Source organism: Barbus barbus (genome assembly GCF_936440315.1).
Source record: "Barbus barbus genome assembly, chromosome: 44".
NCBI classification, from domain to species: domain Eukaryota; kingdom Metazoa; phylum Chordata; class Actinopteri; order Cypriniformes; family Cyprinidae; genus Barbus; species Barbus barbus.
The window spans coordinates 13,148,108-13,173,673 of NC_136722.1; the positions used below are offsets into that span (position 1 = coordinate 13,148,108).

The 25,566-nt window shown below is 36.2% G+C and overlaps 1 protein-coding gene across 1 annotated transcript in view; it reads right to left on the minus strand.

The window, feature by feature from the left end:
• Positions 1-25,566, minus strand: part of LOC306862955 (contactin-associated protein-like 2) — a gene marked incomplete at its 5' end in the record, with an annotated part of 449,762 nt that overhangs the window by 128,474 nt on the left and 295,722 nt on the right. The window lies entirely within an intron of this gene.

Below are 25,566 nucleotides of genomic sequence, written 5' to 3' on the forward strand. Positions count from 1 at the left end.
CTTTCACTTTCGCTTTCGAGATTCGCGATCGCACAAACTATATATGCAAATGTTGGGAGCGTAACTATTAGTAATCCAGACGGTTACATCACAGTCGGTGTTATGCTCTGATTTGCCTATTTTTCAGTGTTTTTTTTTTTTATTCACGAGATTTTCATAAGGAGGAGGAAACAATAGCCGCTTTTCCACTGTCAAGCCAGTGCGAGCCAGTGCTTTAAACAGGCTGTGCGGGGCTAATAGCCTCGGACCTGTAGCACCGAGCCCAAAATCGTGATGCGTTTCCACAGTTGGCCCAGAAGCTCTGCTGCGCTTCACTGAAACCCGCCCTTTACACGCCTCTCTGGAACAATGTCATGCAACCCATCATTTCACCAACAAAGAGAAATTATCAGAAAACTACATGTAATAAGAAATAAGTCACTGGAACTAACGCGATCACAAAATTAATATGATAAAAGCGGCCATTTGTTAGCATGTTTTGTTAAATACATAGATTTGAGAGCAACATCTTGGCATAGTGACTTATACATAAGAGATACACACATATACACAAAAGAGACAGAAAGAGAGAAAAGAAAAGAGAAGATAAGAAAAAAAAATAGCACAGACAAAACAAAACAAAACAAAAGCACGGGCCGTAGATGTATGGATGTGGTAGTCCTGATGGGATAACCGGCCGTGTTCTGAGGTCCTGCGCCGATCAGCTCGCTGGTTTGTTCACTTCCATTTTTAATGAGTCCCTTGCTACCTCCGTGGTTCCCACTTCATTAAAAAAATCCATCATTATCCCTGTGCCAAAGAACAATAAACCCTCTTGCCTGAATGACTATCGCCCAGTTGCCCTCACTTCTATAGTCATGAAGGTTTTTGAGAGACTTGTAAAGAGCCACATCTGCTCCTCCATCCCTGATACTTTGGACCCTCTTCAGTTTGCCTATCGCCCAAATAGATCCACGGACGATGTCATTTCTCACGTTCTCCACTCTTCCCTCACACACTTGGACAGCAACAATGGGAATTATGTAAGGCTGCTATTCATTGACTATAGCTCAGCTTTCAATACTATAGTCCCCATCAAGCTGGCATCTAAACTCACAGACCTCGGCCTAAACTCCTCACTCTGTGGCTGGATTCAAGACTTCCTCACCGGCAGACCTCAAGTGGTGAAAGTTGGCCAGTTCACCTCAAACTCCATCACTCTGGACATAGGAGCCCCACAGGGCTGTGTCCTGAGTCCCCTGCTCTACTCTCTCTACACGCATGACTGCGTGTCCTCTCACAGCTCCACATCTATTGTCAAATTCGCTGATGACACTGTGGTTCTGGGCCTCATCTCCAACAACGATGAGACCGCATACTTGGATGAGGTAGAGAGACTCACATCATGGTGCCAGGACAACTGTCTCTCTCTGAATGTGGGGAAAACTAAAGAGCTGATCATGGACTTTAGGAAGAGACAGCAGCAGCCCTACTCTCCTCTCAGGATCAGTGGGACCCCTGTGGAGAGGGTGAGTAGCTTCAAGTACCTCGGTGTAAACATCTCCGAGAACCTGACTTGGACTACACACATCCAAACACAGGTTAAGAAAGCCAGGCAAAGACTGTACCATCTGCGACAGCTGAGGAAATTCAGGGTCTCACCAGCAATCCTGAAAACTTTCTATTCAGGGACCATAGAAAGTGTATTGACTCAGTGCATCTCAGTGTGGTATGGAAACAGCTCCAATAAGGACTGCAAAGCACTACAGAGAGTTGTACGCTTAGCTGAGCGCATCTCAGGGTCTGCTCTCCCCTCTCTGCAGGACATCTACCTCAAACGCTGCAAAAATAGAGCTGTTAAAATCTTCAAGGACTCTAATCACCCTGGTAACCGTCTATTCACTTTGCTTCCATCTGGTAAGCGCTTCCGTAGCCTGATGGCAAAAACTGAGAGACTTAGGAAGAGCTTCTTCCCCCAGGCCATCAGGCTCCTAAACTCTTTTTTTTTTTTTTTTTTTTCCCGGCCGGGAAAAAAAAAAAAGGCTCCTAAACTCTAACTCTGTGTCATAATATCACTTGACTCCATGTAATATCACCATATCAATAAGTTATTCATAATTTTTCTCCATGTAAATATCATATATCAATAAGCTTCATAATTTTTCTCTACCTCATATTGCTGCTATTCAAATACCCTGTACAACTTTTTGCACATTATTTTTTGCACATTCCTCTCATTACTATTTGTCAACAACATACTGACCTGCACATTTATATTTATAATAAATTTATAATATCTTATCTTATCTTATTTTATCTTATCTTTTATTTTATTTTATGTTTGTACTTCTTCTTCTTAATATTTGTATTCTTTACAATTGCACTGTCCTTGGAGCGGACCTGACCTACATTTCACTTCTGGTTATACTCTGTATAATTGTGTATGTGACAAATAAAACTCTTGAATCTTGAATCTAAACAGGTACAGAGATAAGTTAAATTCATAGTTTCTTGAGTTGTAATAATAATTATTATTCTTATACATTCACTTTCTGTGTTTAATTTGGTGGGGGGGAAAACAAAACAGATTATAGACATAACTGCACAGTATTAAATAGACATCAATACAGTTTACAAAAGTAATAATATTGTAATATAATTAAATTAAAGTGTAGTTGGACTTTTTTGGTTGAGTGATTTCAGACCACCATGCCATGCACAAATTCTCATGAAGGGAGAGCTCTATTTTCTTGGTCAATATATAGATGAAAACAAAACAAGAATTCAGTAATGACATTGACAGATGATAGCCTACTTTTAAAAATTGTAGGACAAAAGTTGGGTCCTAGTGGAGTTATAATGTTATTAATATTATCATCATTATCGTACATTATTTAATATATAGCAATATTAATTTATTATTATATATTATTTAATATACAATAATAATAATAATTAATAATAGTGGGTATAGGGGTTGAAGCAGTGGGAGCAGCAGTGATAATAATAATAATAATAATAATAATAATAGTAAGAAATGGACTAGTTGGTTACACTATTGTAGATAACCTCATACCCCTCTAGGTCCCGCAGCCACCTCCATCTCCGCCAGCGAGTGCAATCAACAGATCCATCGGCATAGCTCCCAACCCTGCCTATGATCTATCTTGTCCCTCCTCCCCGCCACCAATAAAACCTGACTCCCGTACCAGTAAATATAGTTTTGTAATTTATTATATCTTCTTCCCAAAGGGGAGCTGGGCCACCACGACAGGCACCTCCAGACCAGGCTCCCCTAGTCTGGGTGTGACCCGAAGGATGACTGTTCATTATTACTATTTGTATGAATTTATTCCATGTGTTCATGTGTTTGCATCAGTTGAGCCCTTTTTTACGTTGTAACCTTGGCTATATTCGTGGTGTTCACTAGTTAGCTCCCCAGCCAGAGACACCACACCACATACAGCCCAGATTATACTCTAATTAAGTGAGAGTGGCAAAGCCAGCAGAGGCAGCGGGTTACCAAAACCAAAATGTAGATAGTGCCCATGCTGAAAGGACGTGCCAATCAGGCCAACCGACAGTTACCAACACTACCAATACCAACACTATTTTCATACCTAACATTGTATGTATACTAACTGCAGACAAATTAAATATTTTCACACCTTTTGCATAATTTGACAAAAATTATATCTTAATTGAAAACGACACACTGTTGTATTCTTGGTAAACCAGTACAATAACCTTTGGAAAAAGTGTATTGGGTCAAACATTCTCAGTAAGATGAAAATGCTACCATAATTGAGTAATATCTGAAGATATAAAGTACTGTTCAAAAGATTTGAGTTGGTACAGTTTTGTTCAAGTTTTTTAAAACATGTCTCTTGCTCAAAAAGTCTACATTTATTTAATAAAATACACAGTAAAAACACACATATTGTGAAAATGGATTAAAATCTTAAATAACTATTTTCTATTTTATTATATTTTATTATGTTATACAATTTTTCTGTGATGTAAAGCTGAATATTCAACATCATTACTCCAGTCTTCAGTGTTACATAATCCTTCAGAAATCATACTAATATGATGATTTATCCAGAAGAAACATTTCTTATTACAGTTTTTTAAAGTGCTTACACAAAATCTTTACTTGCCACACAATTTCTGAAACCTTACACTCTAACACTATAACCACACACCAAATCTGCAAAACCACAAACTAATTCTCGGCCTTTGACATCAATTTCATAAAACACTTTTTGCAAAACGCAACACACAATTCTCTATGTAACGCACACACAAATCTATCAGGAAATATCTTGATTTAATTTTTTTGTATGTGCAATTCTTGGATTTGTGTGTAAAGTTTTGAAAAAAAGAGGCAATGTTTTGAAAATGTGTGTAGGCAGTTGAAAAAATTAAATAAAAATAGAGATGTATTTCAGGACAAACCAAACTCTAGAACAAGTGCCAGATTTGAAGAACCACCCACATACAAATCAATGGACTAACTTAATTTTGTAGTGCTGTGTCCTTGGCCCACTATAGACATGACATCCATCACAGTAATGCCTAATAATATTTGTAAATGAGAATATAGTGAAGCTCATCTTGTTTGAAATTAATAGTCTTCTTCCCAAAGATCATAAAATGTAACATTTCCGCTGAATTATTGAGGTTTCAGAGGATTTAAGGTGAAAGCTTCTTTGCAGGCAGACTTTTTCAGCAGTGATATCAAGCTGATATAAATACCTCCAGCACTGCATTGAAGGGTTTTAGAATTTCATTAGTGCTTTACACCCTTTAGCTAAGAGCATACATTTCTGTCTGACTCTCCACTGCTAGAAAATTGCCATCACAGGTGCAAAGTCTAATATAGCTGAATTACACGGCACTGAAGAGGAGCATGATCACAGGAGATCAAAGGTCACCAAAAATAACAACAGATGAAAATAAAAAATTATTTTCTAAAATGCCACATTTAAATAAGTCTATGGTTTTCATTACATATTTTGGTGTTTGTGCATTCAGAAGATTGAAAAAGCTCTGGCATTTACTCTTTGAAGCCCATCTTATTGTTTTATTTTCTCTTTGAATTACTTCTTCCTTTCACATATATGTCTCAGTCATTTTTTCACTTAATGAATCACAGCAGAAATTCATTTTAGTCTTACTGGCCTTGAGACAGGTATGCCACACTGATTTATATTCCCTTATAAGTATTCCAAGTCCAGTGATCCAGTTCTGTTTCAGCTCAATAGCCCTGTCTTCATGCATATCTGAATAATTACATTGTCCCTTCCGTTGGCTGGCAAAATAAAACTTTGAATGTTGTCGTAAACGAAAACAATGAACATTTATAAAATGCAAATTAATTGTGCCTTGGTAATTGCCTTTTTCACCTGAAAAGGACACAACACATTTTCTCTCAGGCTTCATTATAATTTGCAGCTGAGTGCGAGCACTTCATGACGGAATCATCATTCTTTGGACAGGCTGCCTCTCTTGACGCTAAGTGCATCAAAATCACTGATTGGATGGATTGTTATTGCAGGTCATCTCAATCAGCTCTGCTGTGTTGAATGCTAATGAAAGGGTAACATGAAGAGAGAGAAATTGCTGGGCAGATTACATGGTGAGGTCACCCCCATTTTGAATGAATCTTTTGGTAGTAAAGCTTTAAAGAGACAGTTCACTCAAAATCAAAAATTGGAAATGTCATTCCAAACCTGTATGACTTAATATACAGTGGTGGCCAAAATGATTGGAACACTAGTATTTTCACCATCTAAAAAATGGTTATAAGTCAGTTATTTCTATCTTTTGCTGTAGTGTGTCAGTAGGAACATTCATTTTGCCATCAATTGTTATCATCCAGTGAGATTTTCCGGAAACTCGCTTATCTTTCACCATCATCCTCGCCAATTAAGAAGAACACAAAACCAGCAGTTGCAGCGGGCCGAGCCGACATTGAAGACAATATGGCGGTCACTACAAAGCAATTTGAGGTCATTTTGAAGGCTGAATTAGCAGCAATGCGCACTGAATTCGCCTCTCACATGACTATAATCCAGAATATATGCTCTAAAGTTGACTTTTTAATCGAGGAACAGAGAGAGCAGAAAAAAGTGATCGGCAAATACACTGGCCGTCTGGATGCCCTCGAGCAGCAGGTGACTGATTTACAATTAATCTCTGGCTGCTAGGACTACCTGAAGGGGCCGAGAAGGATGACCCGATCGGCTTTCTGAAATGGTCACTACCGATCTGGATCCCATCACTTGCCAGCAGAGATATTGAGATTGAACGCGGGCATCGAGTTTACTCCAGAGCTTCAACGGATCACTCCAAACCGCGAGTGTTTCTCTTCAAACTGTTACACTACAACTACAGGAATTTGATTCTAAATAAAGCAAGATGCTGCGGTCCTGTGAAAGCAGGTGACGGTGCGATGTTGAGTTTTTTCCCCGACTTCTCTCCCGCGACGACAAAGATGCGGCGCTCCTTCAGTACAATAGGGAAGGAATTGAAAGAGGCAGGTCTGCAGACCTTTCTTCAGTATCCAGCTACTCTGAAGATCTTCATGATGCACGGCGAGAACAAACTAATGCACTCACCGGTGAAGCCCCCATAAACGTACAAGTTTTTTATAAAACTACTATAACTACGAAAAAAGGTTGACATTGCTTTGATCCAGAAAGCTCATTTGTGGAAGGATGATGTTCATAGATGCAATAATAAATATTACGAGGTGGTCTCTTTCGCTGCGACTGACAATAAAACTAAAGGTGTTTTGATAACTGTTTGAAGGAATTTAAATATGTCCATTTTAGACAGAAATGGTGATAATGCTGACAGAATTGCCTGTACATCTCTTGTGAAAAGTAATTCTCCCTGATCCTAACTGATAATTCTGTTGTTTCTGCTTCAGTTGTTTGCTCTTTTCTCCTCGTACAATCATGCAGACCATTGTCCATAACAACTATCTGGTCTAAGGATATCAGTGGTGACTTACAAACTTTGTTTTCTGATTTGGGAGACAATCATAGGATGATCCATTTGAAATTTCTGCATAGACTTTGTCTGTCCCCTTGGGGACGCTTCTGTTTGCATGTATCGGCTTCCCCAAACTGCAGTTTTTGTATGATCATGTGTTATTTATTTTTATTTTTTTATTTTCGTTTGAGTTTGCCTTTAAATAAAATAAAACATTGTTGACAAAAAAAAAAAGATACCTACCTGCAAAGCTACAGTTCTATGAAAAGTTTTAGGCACTTGTGTAAAAATGCGGTAAAATGAGGATGCTGTCAAAAGTAATGTTATAAATGGATTTTTGTTTATCAATTAACTTCTATTAACTAAATCAAATCAACATTTGGTGTGACCATCCTTTGCGTTTAAAGCAGCATTTGCCCTAGGTGCACTTGTGCATAGTTTTTCAGGAATCTTAATGGCAAAATGAATGTTTGGAAATGTAAATTCATATTTCCTACTGACACACTACAGCAAAAGATAGAAATAACTGTCTTAAAACCATTTTTTTTAGCTGGTGAAAATACTAGTGTTCTAATAATTTTGGCCACCACTTTATTTATGTCTTTTAGCTTCCTTATCTAAAATGTATTTGTAATATACTATTTAATGCGACCTTGAGCTATGGAAAGGCTACTTGTGATGACTACCAGTCTGAACATTAGAGGTGGGGATTTTTAAGTGATGACTTCTGTTGATTACATGGTTACACCAGTAGGTGGCAACAAGTTACTGTCTTTGAATCACTGACTCATTTCTTAAACATATTTGTACAAAAACAGATTAATTCAAGAATGAAACAAGGTATTATATTTATGAGAGAGTCAACGAATAATTACTTCAATGGATTCATTCAAAAACACTGATTTGTTCATAAGGGTGAGTCAATGAATCAATCATTGAACAGATCAATAAAAAAATGGATTGATTCAGGAATTAAAAAAACAACAAAACTACTGTCTTTATGAGTGACTCGTTCACTCAACTGATTTGTTCAAAAACAGATTGATTTGGTAACAAAACAGGTCACAAAAAAGTCTATAAACAAGTCAGGGAATCGTCCATTCAAACAAATCGTTCAAAAATGCTGATTCATACAGGAGCGAAGACAGTGTCTTTATGAGCAAGTCAATGAATCATTCAATGAATCGTTCAATGAATCGTTCACTCAACCGAACCGTTCAAAAACATGGATTTATTCAGGAATGAAACACCACAACTTTTTGATGAGAGATGCGCAATATACAATTCTGCTGTGGCTTTGTTTGGAACTATTTTCATGGAGAAACTGGCAAGTTACCTCAGTATTTAATTTGTACTTGATTTGTTGAACAATTACTAAAGCCCCGGAGCAAGAGCGGTGTTCGATCATGAGGTCACACAAAGAGCGGGTTATTTTGACAAGTATTATTTTGTGTTGAAAGTAAAATTAACAATGGATCAATTAAGAGCCTCTAACATCAATGGAAGCTTTCTATTTAACCAAAGATTCTTTATAATGGGAAAAAAGGTCCTTCATATTATATATTTTTCACAGTAAGAAAAATTGCTTCTTTTAAGAACCAACAACGGTTCTTCTAACCTTTGTGTCACTAACCTTTATTTATAGGAACGTAAAACCTGAATGACTGAAAGTAGCTACAAAACTCCATAAACCAGTCAAAGACACTAAAAGGCAACTAAAAGTGCAGTGCAGCTCAAACAACAGCAGATTTGCCACAAAAAGCCCTTTCTCATAAAAACACTATGCTCAGATCGTTCTCTCTCATGAACCAGAGGTTTGATAGATTGGATTCCTTAAAGCTTTAAGACATTGTCAAGCATTTCATATGGATGTGGGATGCAGGTAATCAGTCAGATTGGATGCAGCATCCATAAATCGCTCTCTGGCTGTCAAATCCTCCAGTCAGATGACAACTGTGCAAGAAACCCAGCATCTCTGAGCCATCAGAAATTAAAAAGCCTCTCTAGTGTGCTTTCTGTAGGCCAGATCTGAGTGTGCAAGCAAACCAATCAACGGAAAGCAGATTCCTTGAGGATAAAGATTGAGTGAACCAGGCAAAACCTGTCAGCACGTTGTCCTCTCCTGACCAAAACTCCTCTCCCTCCTGGACTCTGAAATGTAGTTTGCCCTTGGTCAAAAAGAAGCCTGCTTGACAAAGAAAGCAGAACGATGGTGGACTATGGTTTGGGATTGCCGTAGAGCCCAGTGAACTCTGGTAGCTTTCTCTACAAATCAATAATTCAAGCAGAATCATCCAGAAAACAAGAGTGAGAGATAAGAGATCGAAATTCAGCTCCTTTTCCTTCACATTTTTACATGAACTCAGTACAACAAATAAATGCATAGAAGCGGGTCAGATAGTGTCTTCTGAAAACATCGCTTGAAAGATCTTCATACAAGTACAATACACGTCACAACCTTCTTTGTAGGTACTAAAAAAAAAGGATATCACTGCCCATGGGGACACAGCAGTTCCCAGAAATATTTCTTTGGGTTTAAACTCATATAAAACATGAATGGAAAGCAGTGTTGTTAAAGCTGCCATAGAATGCATTGATAGAATATTTTAAATTGTTCTCTGATATCTACATAGAAGGTATGTGGCTTAGATAAGGGCAACAATTCTCAAGAAACGGTTTTACATGTCCATTTCCAACCCTAGGATTTGTCCCTAGAATGAAATGGTCTGTTGTTACCTTATTTGGAAGGGTCATGAATAATAGTGTTGAGCTCTGCTCTGATTGGCTGTTTCACAGTGCGGCTCAATGTTGAGCTCTGCTCTGATTGGCTGTTTTTACAGTGCAGCTCATTTCAGTAGCTCACACAGCAGGAAGGAAACACAGGGAAAATATATTTGTTCGTACTTTCTCGCGCAGTTATAGGCTATCATTGGGTAATTATACTGTAGTTAAAATGCGGGCATCAGGGAGCCGCTATTAATATGTGGGGCATTGAAACTGCTTTCGATCGCACAATCGCTTTTTAGTTTCACTTCCAAGATTCACGATCGCACGTACTCTGTTTGTACTATGGAGCGGCAGAACTTACCACACATTTTACAAGATCAGATGCTTTTCAGTGGTGCTCAGGATCTTTAAATCATTCGCCATCATCCTCAGTCATCTCTCCTTACTCTGTTTATGTGGTAAGTGAAATCTTATGTACTGTAATGTAGCAGGCTACCGCTAGCACGGAGCCAACCATGTACCTTTAGTGGCTCGCGTTATTTTATTAGTATGCGTTATTTGCTTTCTGTGCCTTTCTGAATACAGACACCAACCCATCCCTGCATTTCACATCCCCTGCACAGCCTGGAACATAACATTTATTTCCATGATCTGCCATTTTCACTATTATCCTCACTTGCTTCTTCACAATACTTGCAGAACTTCTGATGATTCGGCTGTGCAGGTTCGGCTGGCGGCTGGCATAGAACATGGGCGGGTATATGCAAATGTTGGGGGCATAACTATTAGTGATCCTGACTGTAATGTCACAGTCGGTGTTATGTTCTGATTCGCCTATTTTTCAGTGGTCTTTTACATGCACAAGATTTACATAAGAAGGAGGAAACAATGGTGTTTGAGGCTCACGGTATGTCATTTCCATGTACTTAACTCTTATTATTAAGTTATGCCACGGTAAATACAGTTTCCCATTCTATGGCACCTTTAAAGTCAACTAAAATGTTTTTTTGTTTTTTTTATCATTAAAAAAGTAATGATAAAAAAAAAAATTAAATAGAAACATTCAAAATATTAAAAAAAATAATAATAAAAAATAAAATAACTTAAATGGAAAGTACAAATGTTGCTCTGGCAACTAAATGAAATAAAAAGAGATTAAAATAAATAATAATAAACAGCACATACAGTAACAAAACTGCATACAAAATATAAACTAAAATTAAACAAAAAATGAAAATACAGAAATAAAAGCTACTATCTATTTTGTTTAATAGAATTTAGAGAACTGAACTTTTCAGCCAATTAACAACAGTGTTTTTTATTTATATAAAAAATATCACATTTATCACACTTATGTGAACCATATCATGACAATATACGAGAAAACTAAACTATTCCAAAGCTAATTCTAATAGGCAATTTTCATAAGAGTAAGTGAAGTAAAGTAAGCGATGCAATTAAAATTTTGTTATTTTTGGATCAACGTGTAATTCTCATTGGCCAAAGCTTTTAAGCACTTCATTCTTCACTGGAAAGCTTTACAGGTTCCAAGTGAAGATTATATCCATTTTTGTCGGTCTGTGTGAAAACACAATAAATGCTTAGTAAAATATGTAATATTCAAATTATTCTCTATTGTTTTGAAATCCCATTTGTTAAATGTCAGTTTTGATCAGAAACAATGAAGAGAAATACTGAAAACAGAAGAGACTTCCTTTTCCCAGAGCACAAATTAATTCATTTATGACTTCACAATCATGGAAAAAGGAAATGTAAGGGGGCTGCATCCCTTCCAAAATGAATCAAGCATTACTATCACCATCATTGGTTTTAATTATTAGAAAGCAACAAGCTGTCCTCATTAGTGTTCTTTTTCCTTATGTTGCTTGTATCATACTTCATAATTAGCAAAAATTACACATGCTTTATCTCACTGTTTTTGAACTGTGTACACAAGTGAACAGCACGCTAGATGCCACTGCCACATAGATTTTGTTGAGCTGAATTTACTCAGAAAGTGTAGAAAGTAATTGTTTTTAATAAAGCAAGTAAATGTAAATATACTGTAAGTAAATAGCTGTTTTCTAACTTAATATATTTTAAAATGTAATTTTTTTTCCTGTGATGCAAAGCTAAATGTTCAGCAGTCATTACTCCAGTCTTCAGTGACACATGATTCTTCAGAAACCATTCTAATATGCTGATTTGCTGCTCAAGAAACATTTATTATTCTCACCATTGCATTAGTGTTCTTTGTTGAATACAAAGTTCAAAAGAATAGCATTTATTAGAGATATAAATCTTTTGTAGCATACAGTAAATGTCTTTACTGTCACTTTTTATCAAAAACAATTCTTTTAAAATTCTCTTTATTTGTAAAATGAGGTGTCACCAATAGAATATATAAAACAATGATTAATTTTCACAATCATCCAGGTGGAGAGAGCTTTTTTGAGATATTGAGAAAATGGCACCAGCGACTTCAGGTAAAGCTTCCTGTGGTATCGATTACCTAAAGCTTTTTTGAGAGATTCTTTTCGTGAAGCCACAAGGTCAAAGAACACTTTTATGACCTAAAGTCATTCTCAACAGGCACTAACACCGCAATGAATCATGCAAAGCTTCCTCATTACTGGTCTCACAGGGGTGCTGAAATAACCCTTTATTAAGTCTTGAACCTACTCTACCCCCCAGAGAGAGTGAAATCGAGTTTTCAGAGAAGAACTCAAGAGATCACATGACAACGCTTTCACACTTCACAAAAAGGATCAATTAATTTGTTGAGGCAGCCATTTTTTATTTGTTAAAATTCATTACTTCCTGCACTGATTAAAGGGATATTGTACCTAATAATGAATGTTCTGTCATCACTTCCTCACCCTGACATTTTTCTGTAAAACACAAAATAAAAATTTAGGCTAGTTGACATCCAAAATATGCAAAAACACCACAAGTACATTTATTCCTTTAACCATGTTGTCAAACCTCACTGGTTTACAATAGCATCTCCTAACCTTTTAACAACACTCTCCAGCTCCAATGTTTCACCGTAAACATTCACACAAAAAATATCAAATTTGTTTGCAACATTATTTGCAAATATTACATTTGTTTACATTTTGTATTCAACATGTCAATCTCTCAACTTCACAGCCTTGAGATGGAAATAGCCTGTAGACTCCTGTCAATAAACACAGAGGGAGGGAGCACAACAGATGCACCGATCTCATCTGATTTGATCACAGACGCAGCTTGAAGAAATCTACCTGTTCCCACACGTAAACCTTTATTTAGATGCAGAAGGATTGTCACTGGCAACTGTCTAACATACAATTATAAAAGCCAGCTATATATATATTAAAAGAAACCAAAGAATAAGATCCAACAAAATCCAAACAAACATGCGTTAAAAAACAAGCAGACACTGTCACTGTACACATGTTGTTTATGTCTGTCAGAAAGAGAATAATATTAAATTGAACACTCCGAATGTCTCTCTTCTTCAAGTTAAGAATTGAAAAATAACCGTGTATATATAAATAGCATTCCAGCTAGAAAAAAAACATTGAATCTGAACCTAATTGCCCAAGCTTTTCCTCATTATCCCATCCAGTGTAATTTTCTCAACATTTCAGTCACCATTCTTCGTATTTTACCATGTAACTCACTCACAGTTCCATTCACAGTGAACAGTTGCAGCTTCAAGGAGATAAAAAATGATAAAACTCTAAATATTATCCTGCAGTGGCATCTAAAACACAATCGCTGAGTGACCGAGGTGTCGTCCTTACAGATCTTACGCTCCTAACACAAGGGTGCGGCATTTCCATACTTCTAAAGATTAGGAATCACATTCCAGTGTTCCCGGACGCTCAAAGCCGCTCTTTGGAGCTTGTTACTGGGAATAACCTTGTCAAAAGTGCACTGAGTGACTTTTCACGAGTATATTCAGTCATCCTGAGCGGTAGACAAAGAACCGCCCAGCACAAGGTCATGCATAAACATTAGTTATATTTCTTGGTAATAAGAAACAGGCTTTGGACTGATGGACTTTTTATCCCTAAGGGAAATATTCCCCGAGGAGAATACATTGTCCTTCATGTTCATGTCAGTAAATAGAAATCTCCTCGAGTGGCGCTGAAGGTAACATTGGAGCGAAAGGAGAGAAAATGTGAGGATTATTGTCTCGTTGTGACATAAAATAACAACTACGACCAAATCAGAGGTGAAAGAAAAGCCAGTGGATTTCTAAGAGGAAAATGGCCAAAACAGTTGAACTGGAGAGACAAATCTGAGTCGTGATTGGATAATGTACCAAGAACTACTGACAACATGAAGCATGACCTTCTCTCTGCACTGACATCACATCTTCTCAGCTATTTCCCACCGCTCCCGAGAAGAAGGAAATGAAGAGACCAAGCTTATTGTGATGAAGTATAGGGCCTTGTGGGTGACAGTGTTGGGAAGATTGTCTCCGCCAGATTGCAGCCAGAAAATGCATTTTATCCGACCTCTCGACTGAACTGGACTTTGAATATCAGTCCTTCTCTCATCAAAAAGTAAGAGTTCCTTCTTTTCTTTCACGGCATGGAACGATCTCCCACGACTGGATTTTATTTTTTCAAAAGGACATTAAAAGAATGACAGAGGGCTTCTGAATCTCTGAATATAACATATGCTCTTTTTGCTTGTATAGTGAATTCACCATTGGCTCCATTGAATTTCTCGGTTCATGCAGAGTTCAAATCTGTAGTTTTTGTCTTAGCACAAGGAGTTCAGTCGTCTTTTCGGGTGACAGTGTTTGATTAAATCTGTTTTCGGCTGGATAAAGAAAGACAGCTGTGACCTCCCTGTGAAGATCACAGTGATAACAGAAAATACAATTCTACAATAAAAAAAAAAAAACTGTCAATGTACTATTTAATCAAAAATGGCAAACAAACACAAATATAGACAAACATCTGAATAATGCAACAGCACATAAACTGTACTGCTTCTTTTGTACATTACAAAGGTAGCGTGAACTCAATTGCTCCAAGCTGCCAATGTAGGCATTTTAAGGCATCACCTTCCAGCATAGCATTGTGGGGAGAAAAAAAATGTGTATATTATATATATAACTAAATTTTTTTTCAGAAACCTTTTTTTTTTGTATTGCACATTCAGTCAGTATCAATCAAACTGCAGTTGGGTTATTTTGATTAAGTATTAATAACAAACAAATACAGGTAATTTACTAAATTAAAGTTCATTGGAAGTATGTTATTTTTTTACATATTAAAAGTTTGTTTTATAGCAAAAGCAGATAACTCCAGCAGTCGATTTTTGGCAAAAGCAGATAAGTCCACATTTGATGTTTTAGAGTTTAAAAAAACACTCGTTTAATCTTTGTAATCTCCTCAGATGACAATGTAGATGCACGACAAACGTTGTTGTTGTTGTGATCATAGGCTAAACTGTATGGATGTGATTACACGCAATACACGGAGCTTTTCCTTCACCATTGTAACGCGCTGCTTATGCAAGGTTCTGTGAAAATATTTTAATTTTTATTTTCCTTTTTCGCCCTGAAGAAGATATCACAGGTCCATCAAGTTCGTCGAAATGATCCATCCTCGATCACTTTTAGTCAGCTTTGACAAAACTCCTCTCAGCTAGCACGTATTTTCAAAGTGAATGTAGCCTTGGCACCTGACCTGAATACAGCACGCTGATTCACCAAAATGGACTTATCGGCTTCTGTTCAAAAACAACAAGGGCTTTTAAGAAAAAAAAAAAACTTGTCGGCTTCTGCAGTAAAACGTGAACTTGCGATGCCTTGAAACTGGACAATACTGGCTTTTTTGACAAAACGTGTTTAGGGATCAGATCGCACTATATGTGGAGAATAATGCACGGAAATCAGCTCATTTTTTTTTAAAGTGCCGTTTATCGTTTTTTGCAAATGAACTCTTCATATATATATATATATATACTGTATATATATATACACATGCAATATATATATATTTCAACTATGACAACTCTCAAAACATTTTAGCATGGTAATGGTTATGACAGTGTTTATGTATTTGGTCTTGCCGGAGTAGATCTGCTACGCTGCTGCTGCTGCTGGTTATTGCTGTAATTGTAGATTATTGCTGCTGCAAGCAAGTACAGGAACTTGCTACTGGCAATGCATACGGCAACACGGTGCTGTGAGTATTTAAGACATACTGCTGCTGCACAAATAGCATTTAAAATAACCCATAGCAGATCTAAACAGGTGGAGCTGGGGAAGGTGAAGGGTTTCAGAGGAACTCTGAAAGCGCGCAGCAAAATGCTAAAGTGGATACTAACCAGCCATTTAAATATAAAGCAGCAAGCTCATTGGCTGTGTATGCAACATGAACCAATCAGCTTGTGCCAAGTCGTTAATGCTGTGAATTTAGTTTAAAAACTAAATTTAAAAAATGAAATGGAACCCCAACTTTGCAATGGTAGTGTATATAATATATAGGTTACCAAGAAAATGGTTTAGAATAATTTCATTATTTAATATTGTATATTTATAATCATATATGTATATATGAAAATTATTATTATTTTTATTATTATTAATTGTAAGTCTCCCATGTTCTTCATTATTTGCTGCCTGTAATAAGTTCCAAATCCTTCTAGGCAGTAGGCGGTAGGGTATGTATCTAGATTTCATATCAGAGCTTATGCACAATGCATGCGGCACCATAACACGCGTCACACCACAGTGGGCGCTGAGAGCAGAGCTGTGCATCTAAAGCCGCAGTGAAAATTAGTTTCCTTTCACCACTCCATTCTCATTTCAACACGTTACAACCCATCACCTACTCTGACAGCATACAGTACACAACATGGCTGCGAAGAGCATGTGGTGCTTTCACAGAGCCACTTGAGAAGTGGATGAAATGTTGTTTAGAGTCAAAGTTAACTGAATCACACTGAACTGAATGAATTCTGCATCCTGCCAGCTGTTGTTGCCATGAGGTGAATGTATACACGTGTATTTTTTCTCCCAAAATGTACTTTGGCAGCAGGCTTGTCATAATACGCGGCCGTCATGCTGTTCCCAAACACCATAAACTTAGAATGGGTTCACTCTAATTTGTTTTTTTTCCCCCAAGATGTGTAACAGTTCTTTCTCTGCGACAGAAATATGGCTAATGAAGTTGTAGTTTCAGCCATCTTAAATATACACTAGTGATCCTGATCTGTTTCCACAGTAAATACACACTGCAGGAGATGAGGGGAGCACCCGGTGCCATTCTGTCAAATTATAATACAGCTCTCAAACAGAACCACAAAAAACAAACAAAACCATCATACACCACAAATGCATGTATAGAGAAGGCTTTATCAAAGATGAGCAGGGGGAAAACATGTTAAATATTCTCATGTCTTCAATCTCAACTGCTTTTGCCTATTGAGATCAGTAAAACATGCTTCTAGAATTTCAAATGAGAGCATTTTGTTTTCTCACATTTGGCAGCTGCTTTACCCAAAGCATCTTCAAAACATACATTTATTTTAAAGTATACGTTTATTTGCATGCGTATTCCATGGGAATCACACCCGCGGTAAAAAATGGCAGGTGAAAACAGTTTTACATGCGTCCACCTTCCAGTGAATTTCCAGCATCATTACTCCAGTCACATGTTCCATGGACCATCTTGCAGATGACCAACAGGAAGTCCTTGTTCACAGTCTAACAACACACAAAAGCTCAAACAAAGTATCAAACAATCACAAATTCAAAACACAAATCCTTTCCTTTAAGTGATGCATCTCTGTGTAAAGCTTTTAAGCATGATCTGAAGTCTTGTATACATTTGAACTGTAGTATGACTCCAAGGCTTGTCTCAGGAAGCACTCTAGCGATCACCTTATAAAAGACACTGCAGTTTCCGGCTCCTCTGAGGACCACACAAAGGAGCAAAGTTTCTACCGTCCCCTTTTCCAGCAGCCATGCCTGGGGCCAGCTCTGTGAGACTGCTTTGACAGTCATCTCTTGGGCCAACAACACTGCAATGTTTCTCTTGTATGAAACACATAGTGATTCCGGGACTAAAGCAGGAAAACAAATTTGATCCAGATATATCAAGTAGGGCTCTATGATTTCCCCGATGCGGAAAACACAGACAGAATCACGGAATCCAAAAAACTGAATTTACAGTTTAACGCAGAATGTCACAGAATTTGCCAAAGTTTGGATGAATTAATCAAAAGTAGTTAATTACACTGGAATCAAATCATGGCATGGACTAGTATTTGTAAATGAAATAAAAAATGAAATATCCAAAAGTCAGAGACTACAATGAAAATCTGGTATTCAAAATTTTATATGAACCTGGAACTTTTTTTTAACAGTTTTTTATTTTTATTTATTTTTAAAAGTAAATGTTTCATTCAACTGTAATGTGAATAATATAATTTTATTATAAAAAAAAAAAGATATAGGATAAGAAAAGAAAATAGAAGTCTCTAAATAGTAATCTCAGATTTTTTGACCCACTGGATTTATTCTTAAAAGTGATATCAGTGACTTTGGTAAATAAAATAAAATAATTAAATTAAATATCAATTAAAAATAAAATAAAATAAATAATTTTTAAATTTAAATTTTACTTTTTAATTTAATGTTATTTAATGTAATTTAATTTCATCCCATTTTATATTTTGTATTCTATTTTATTTTATTCTATTCTATTTTATTAATTTTTTTATTTTATTACAAAATAAAATGAAATAAAATAAAAATGAAATGAAATAAAATTAAAAATTAAAATAAATAAATTATAAATTAAAATTAAATTAAATGAACCAAAGCAAAATAAAATAAAATAAACTACTGATAGACTGATTGATTAAAAGACATTGATTAAAATAACCTACTTTCACAAAAAAAATACAAAATGCAATGTAGAGGTTCAAATAGGCACTTCAGAAAATGTGGTCATGACATCAAAGTAGACTGTGCGGTTGGGGAGATGTATTAGAGGGACTTTTGTGCTCGCATTTATTTCCCTGCGCTGGAGCTGAGACAATGGTCTGTGAACGATAATGTGAACACTCAGCAGAGACCTACAGGAGAGAACAAAGCAATGCCATTCATTTTAAATTCCAGATCAGCACACCCCATCTGGGGAACATGGAATAACCTTGCGATGGGTCATTGATATTTGAAGCTGAAAACAGAACGAGAGGCATTTCAAATCTACAGTTTTTTTTTACAGGAATTATTTTCTGAATGAATGAAATCAACAGCATAACTGCAACCATCAATCAAACGAAGACCGCAATCTGCTCTGAATGACAACCTTTTTGCGTAATTAGGAGCCCGAGAAAAGGTTTTTTTCTTTTCTTCTCCTCAGTCGCTCACATACACGCACACTTGAACACCCCAGCATGCTCAAACCACTGTGATTCCCTCACTTCCAAGTGCATCTGCATGACTGCATGAGGTTTGAAATCACACCCCAAATGCCTCTCCCATCTGCGTGAGCAATATATTCAAGAAACATATTTCACAGGCCTCATCAAAATCTCTGACGACTGAGCCAAGGGACATAACAATGCAAATCTACTTGAGTTTAAGCGTGCTGAAATGCTCAGAGGCTTCTGGAGCAAGTGGTTCTGTTCAAACAGCTTGAGAATACACGGATTTTGTGCTTTATTAGTTAAAATTTTGAATCATAATATTATGCAGCATCAGGACTTTCAATTATTATTGGGACCAACAGATGCAGATATTGAGTATAAAATGCATTAGGAAGCAAAATCATCTCTTTATTATCTCAATTGTTTTTCCTCAGACAGCAATGATATTTTTTCTTCCAAGTGGAAACCAAAAACCTCATTATGTACTCTAGAGTTTTCAATTTTAACTTTCAATCTAACTCTATACTATGTAACTTTATTGCTTTATACATTGACTGTATGTACACAATGTTTATTTATTAATTTATTATTATTTATAATTTTACTAATTTTATTCCGCAAAACTGCACTAATTGATCAAAATTACATTAAATAAATGTATACTGTCACAAAAGATTTCTATTTCAAGTAAATGTTGAAAATGTTCAAACTTTCTATTTATCAAAGAATCCTTAAAAAACTGTGTATTGTATCCATTTTATGGTTAAATATTAAGCAGCAGTTGATAACCAGATTATTTTATTTAACTTTATATGTGTGTTAAAAATATTATGGTGAAATATTAAGCAGCAATTGATAAGATTAAAGATAATATAGGTATTATTTAAAAATAATAATATGCATTTTTGGAAATTCTAAAAACCAAAACAAACCAAAAACAAACAATCAAAAAAACAGTGAAGCAGAGTTGTTAAAATATATTTCCATTTGTAATAAATACCAAAAACAACAACAACAAAAAACAAACCCAAAAAACTAAAAGACAAAAAAAATAATAATGCAAGGCTTACGCTACACTATTTATTTATTTATAAAATCTCGACAGCTGTATCACCTGGATATTTTTTATTTTTATTCCAAAAATGAATTCAATATCAATTTTAATTCAGAAATGAAAAAGATGCTCATCACAGAAGTTTATATTTCATTGACCAATATCACGTCTAAACCTAATAGTGTTAAAGGCTTTAATCAATGGCTCACGTCGTAGCAGCGTTTACGTCTGTTGGGGTCTTCCTAAAAAAATGTCAGCGAGCCATCCTGACAGGCTGAGCAGGTTAGAGAGCCGCAGTGCCTGCTCAGTGACACGAGGAGACCCGAGCTGCTCGGCCAACGACCCCGACCAGCAAACACAATCTGCCTCTCATCCCATCACCCACTCACCATCACAACTCACTCCTCTTTCGTCTTCGGTCTCTCACTGTCCCTCTCAAGGGAGAGATATAAACTGTCCAGCGTTTTCCACCCCACAGGACCCCACTGACCTGTGACGGCCATGTCAAACCAGCTGCTGCTGAGGTAACATCAGGCCAGAAGTGTGCTGGAGATGATCACACCAGGACAACGATGTCTCGGCCCAATGTATATAAACCTATGATGTGCATCAGTGGCTTTAGTGAAGATAAAGGTCAGGTAAAAGACGAGGGTAAATGGACCCAGTACACAGCTGCCCCTGCCATCCTGCAGTGTCTCTTTCTTGTCATTTAGTGAGCTTAGCTTTATCTAAAGAGACACAGGCCCCATTTACACTAGTGCGTTTTTACACTACATAACCAAAAACGCATGTCACATGACCATTCATGCAGGTACAACCATAGATATGTATAGGTAGATTCCCTATTATTTAGATGGCGGACGCATCTGCGTGCTTGGAGTGGTCGAATGGGGAATCTACCCATACATATCTATGGGTATGATAATGCACATGATGTTATTGTTTTCACGGTCGTCAAGGATACTCAGAGCGAATCGTTTTCAAAAGTCTCCCTTTTGGTCCGTTTACACTGAAACGCAACCCCGGAGTTTTCAAACTAAAACGGGGTCTGCAGCGTTTTCAAAAGTCTCCGTTTTTGACCTTGAAAACGCTGGAGTAGTGTAAACGATAGGCGTATCTGTAGCAAAAGTTATGCGTTTTAAAATGAAACGCACCAGTGTAAACGGGGCCTAAAGGTACAGTAACATTTACTGTTCAATGATTTCAATAGAAATCCTTGCAAACCCTCAGGTCATCCAAGATGTAGATGAGTTTATTTCTTCATTATCTACATCCCTTGTTCACCAATGGATCCTCTGCAGTGAATGGGTGCCGTCAGAATGAAAGTCCCAACAGGTGATAAAACATCACAATAATCCACAACTAATCCAAACAACTCTTAATGTCTTGTGGAGTAAAAAGCTGTGTGTTTGTACTAAACAAATCTATTACTATGGATAATAATAATAACGCTTCCTCTAGTGAAAAAGTCCATCCCCTGTTGTCCTCTTATATCAAAATCCACCGATATATTTGTTTAGAACTGCTTTAAACGGTTTTCACTTGTTGACAAAACTGTGCTTGATCTGTGCATATTTCTCTCCTGATTCAGAGATGACTTTTTCCTGAAGGAAGCAATTTGATGGATAGAGGATTTGTATAGATTGTTTTAGTCAGAAGCAATGGTTTGGAGTTAAAAACATCTCGATGATGATTAGTGATGAATTGTGATGTTTTTATCATCTGTTTGGACTCTCATTCTGACGCCACCCATTCACTGCAGAGTAGTGATGCGCGGATAGTGGTTATATCCGCAGGCAATAATTTTTATAAAATATGAACGTGTTTTAGGCTACAGAAATTGAATAAACTGTAAATTAACATATTCAAGTCATTCAACAAAACATTATTTAGTCAAGAGCAGTGAGGGATTTTCTTTTGTTGTTTGATTAACATTAATGACAGACGGCACAGATATTTTAGGCTGCTGTCAAGACCTATTTCACGGATCCAGTACTTGTACACATGGGTTTTCTTTCGCAAGTGTTTACATTAAATTAAGACAAAACCAACAGTGCTTATGGCCAGTTAAGCGCAACAAGCTTTGCTTGCAAACCCAATTTGGCGTGCAAATAATACATTTCTTTGACGATGTAACAATGACCGATTAGGCAATTAAAAATTCTGCCAACTGTACCGAAACGCGAGCTAAAGTCTTGTATCACAGCATGCAGCCGATGTGAAGAGAAGGTCAAAGAGAGAAGATGCGGTACAGCTGAATCACTCACGCTGTTTTCAAATGACTGATTTGATCTGATGGTTTGTGTGAATGTATTTACTCATCTAACCTACACGCTATATTGAATAAATGTTTTGCAGCAATTTCCCTCATTTTAAAGTCGAAAGCTGCGGGAATATATGCGCAATTCCGCACCAAAATTCAGGACCTGATTAAGTAAGTAAGTAATTTTATTTGTATAGCACTTTTCATACATAAAATGCAACTCAAAGTGCTTCACAAGCATAAAACAAATATTAAAAAACAACGTCATCAAAAGCAAAATATAAACAAGTATAAGTAAATATAATACACACAAATATCATACACACACTTCACACACTATTATGATCATAAGCAACTGTAAAAAGGTATGTCTTAACACGCTTTTTAAAAATATAAATACTGGTTGACTCTCTCACTTCATTTGGAAGACAGTTCCAAATTTTTGGAGCATAGTGACTAAAAGATGTACCGCCAGATCGCTTGAGATTTACTGTATAATATGCTAAAAGTCCAGCACTAGAGGATTGTAACGTTCGATTAGGAATATATCTTGACAAACAATCAGAAATATAAGAAGGCGTCAAGTTATGCAATGCTTTATACACTAATGTAAGAATCTTATAGTCAATCCTTTGATGCACAGGTAACCAATGTAATTCCATTAAAACCGGTGTAATATGTTCTCGTTTCTTCAATTTCATTAATACTCTGGCTGCTGCATTTTGTATCAATTGCAGCTTAATCATAGAACCCTTAGGTAGACCAGTATACAAAGCATTACAGTAATCAAGTCGAGAGAAGATACATACATGAATTAGTTTCTTAGCATCGTTAAAAGATAAAAAAGGACGAATCTTGGCAATATTTCTCAAATGATAAAAACATATTTTTGTAACTTGATTAATATGGGACTTAAAACTCAGATCACAGTCCAAAGTGACACCCAAGTTCTTTACCTCTTTCTTGGATTGTAAAGCTAAGGAACCCAATTCAGCTTCAATCCTCTCCCGCTCAGGTTTTTTACCCACAATAAGAATTTTGGTTTTATCTTTGTTTAGTTTTAAAAAATTTGCATTCATCCATTTTACGATGCTGGACAGACAATTAGACAATCTTTCTATTACAACAGTGTCTCTGGGTTCAACTGAAATATATAATTGTATGTCATCAGCATAAAAATAGTAATTCATTTCGTATTTCTGAATTATGCTACCCAAAGGAAGCATATATAATGAAAAAAAAAGCTGGCCCAAGGATGGAGCCTTGTGGAACACCATAGAGAATGTCATGATTCTTTGATGTACAATCACCTATATTCACTGAAAATGTCCTTGCTGTAATATATGTTTTGAACCAATTCAAAACATTACCTGAAAGACCTATACATTTTTCCAATCTGTTTATTAAAATACAATGATCAACCGTGTCAAATGCTGCACTTAGATCCAGGAGAATTAAAACCGATGCTTTACCTTTGTCTATATTTAATCTCAGATCATTTACTACTTTTAATAATGCTGTTTCCGTGTTATGACCTTGTCTGAAACCTGACTGATATTTCTCTCGAATACTATATTCCTCTAAAAATTGATTAAGCTGTTGCAGTACAACTTTTTCTAAAATCTTACTTAAAAATGAAATATTCCAAATTGGCCTGTAGTTATTAAGGAGAGAGTAATCCATGTTAGGTTTCTTTAAAAGTGGTTTCACAACCGCTTTTTTAAAAGCATTAGGACAAATGCCCGTCTCCAGTGAATTATTTACTATGTCAAAGACATACTCAATCAAACTGTGCGAAATCTTTTAAAAAAAAAACTGTTGGTATAGAGTCGAGACAGCTAGAAGAAGAATTTAACTGAGAGATAATTTGTAAAAGATTCTCTTTATTTACTGTCCTGAACATTTCCATTTTGTGGTATGGGTGACTTCCCAATTCATCCACAAAAGATTGATCAGTATGAGCAATATCAATTCTAATCTGTGTTATCTTGTCGTTAAAAAATATAGCAAAATCTTCACACATAATTAGGGAGGGCTGATCAAAACAATTAACAGGCTTATTATTTAAAAGACAATCTATGGTAGAGAAAAGTTTTCTAGGATTATTGCTATTTTCGTTAATAATTTTTGAATAAAAAATTTGTCTTTCAGAACATACAGTTGTTGTGTATTCGGAAATATTAGAAAGCAAAATCTCGTGATGAACAACTAATTTAGTTTTTCTCCACAGACGTTCTGATTTTCGGCATTTCCTTTTAGCTGACAAATGCGATAATTTTTCCATGGCATATTCTTCAACACCGACCTTTTTTTAAATCTTTTCTGGAGCTACTATATCGAGAGTTGATTTTAACAAGGCATTAAAACTATCAACTTTATCATGTACATTAGGCAAATCCCTCAAAGACAGAGGCGCTTGTTGAATCTCAGTAATAAAAGACTCAGATGTCGATGCATTAAACAAACGCTTTCTAATTATTTTTTCTTCGGGATAGAATGGAATGTTAATTTTACAATCAAAAAATAAACAAAAATGATCAGAAATTGCTAAATCAGTTATTTCATTTACGTTAACATTAACACCATATGAAATTATAAGGTCAAGCGTATGCTCTTTATTATGTGTAGGTTCATTAACGTGTTGCGTGAAACTAAAAGAATGCAATACCTCTACAAACTCCACTGCTTTACGATCACTTTTGTTATCAACATAAAGCATAATTCTATTGTAAATAGAATTGCGAATTGTAAATAGAATTGCGAAACATGACTTTTCCAAAACTTTCTGGGTTTATTTATTTTTCCAAAACTTTACAGGCCTGGAAATTGCTGTTTTAAAATTCCATGACTTTTCCAGGTTTTTCATGACCGTATGAACCATGAATGTGACGAACGGGTGCGGTTATCTAAATCAGACAAAAATATAGGTGCGGGTGGTTGGCGATTGTGGATAATTTATTTGAAGCTGTGGATTTGGGTGACATTTTAGCTCATCCACGCATCACTACTACAGAGGAACCACTGGTGAGATGTAATGCTAAATAACTCCAAATCTGTTCTGATGAACAAACAAACAAATCTACATCTCGGATGTCCTGAGGGTGAGTAAATGTATTTTAATTTCTGGGTCAACTATACCTTTAAGTTC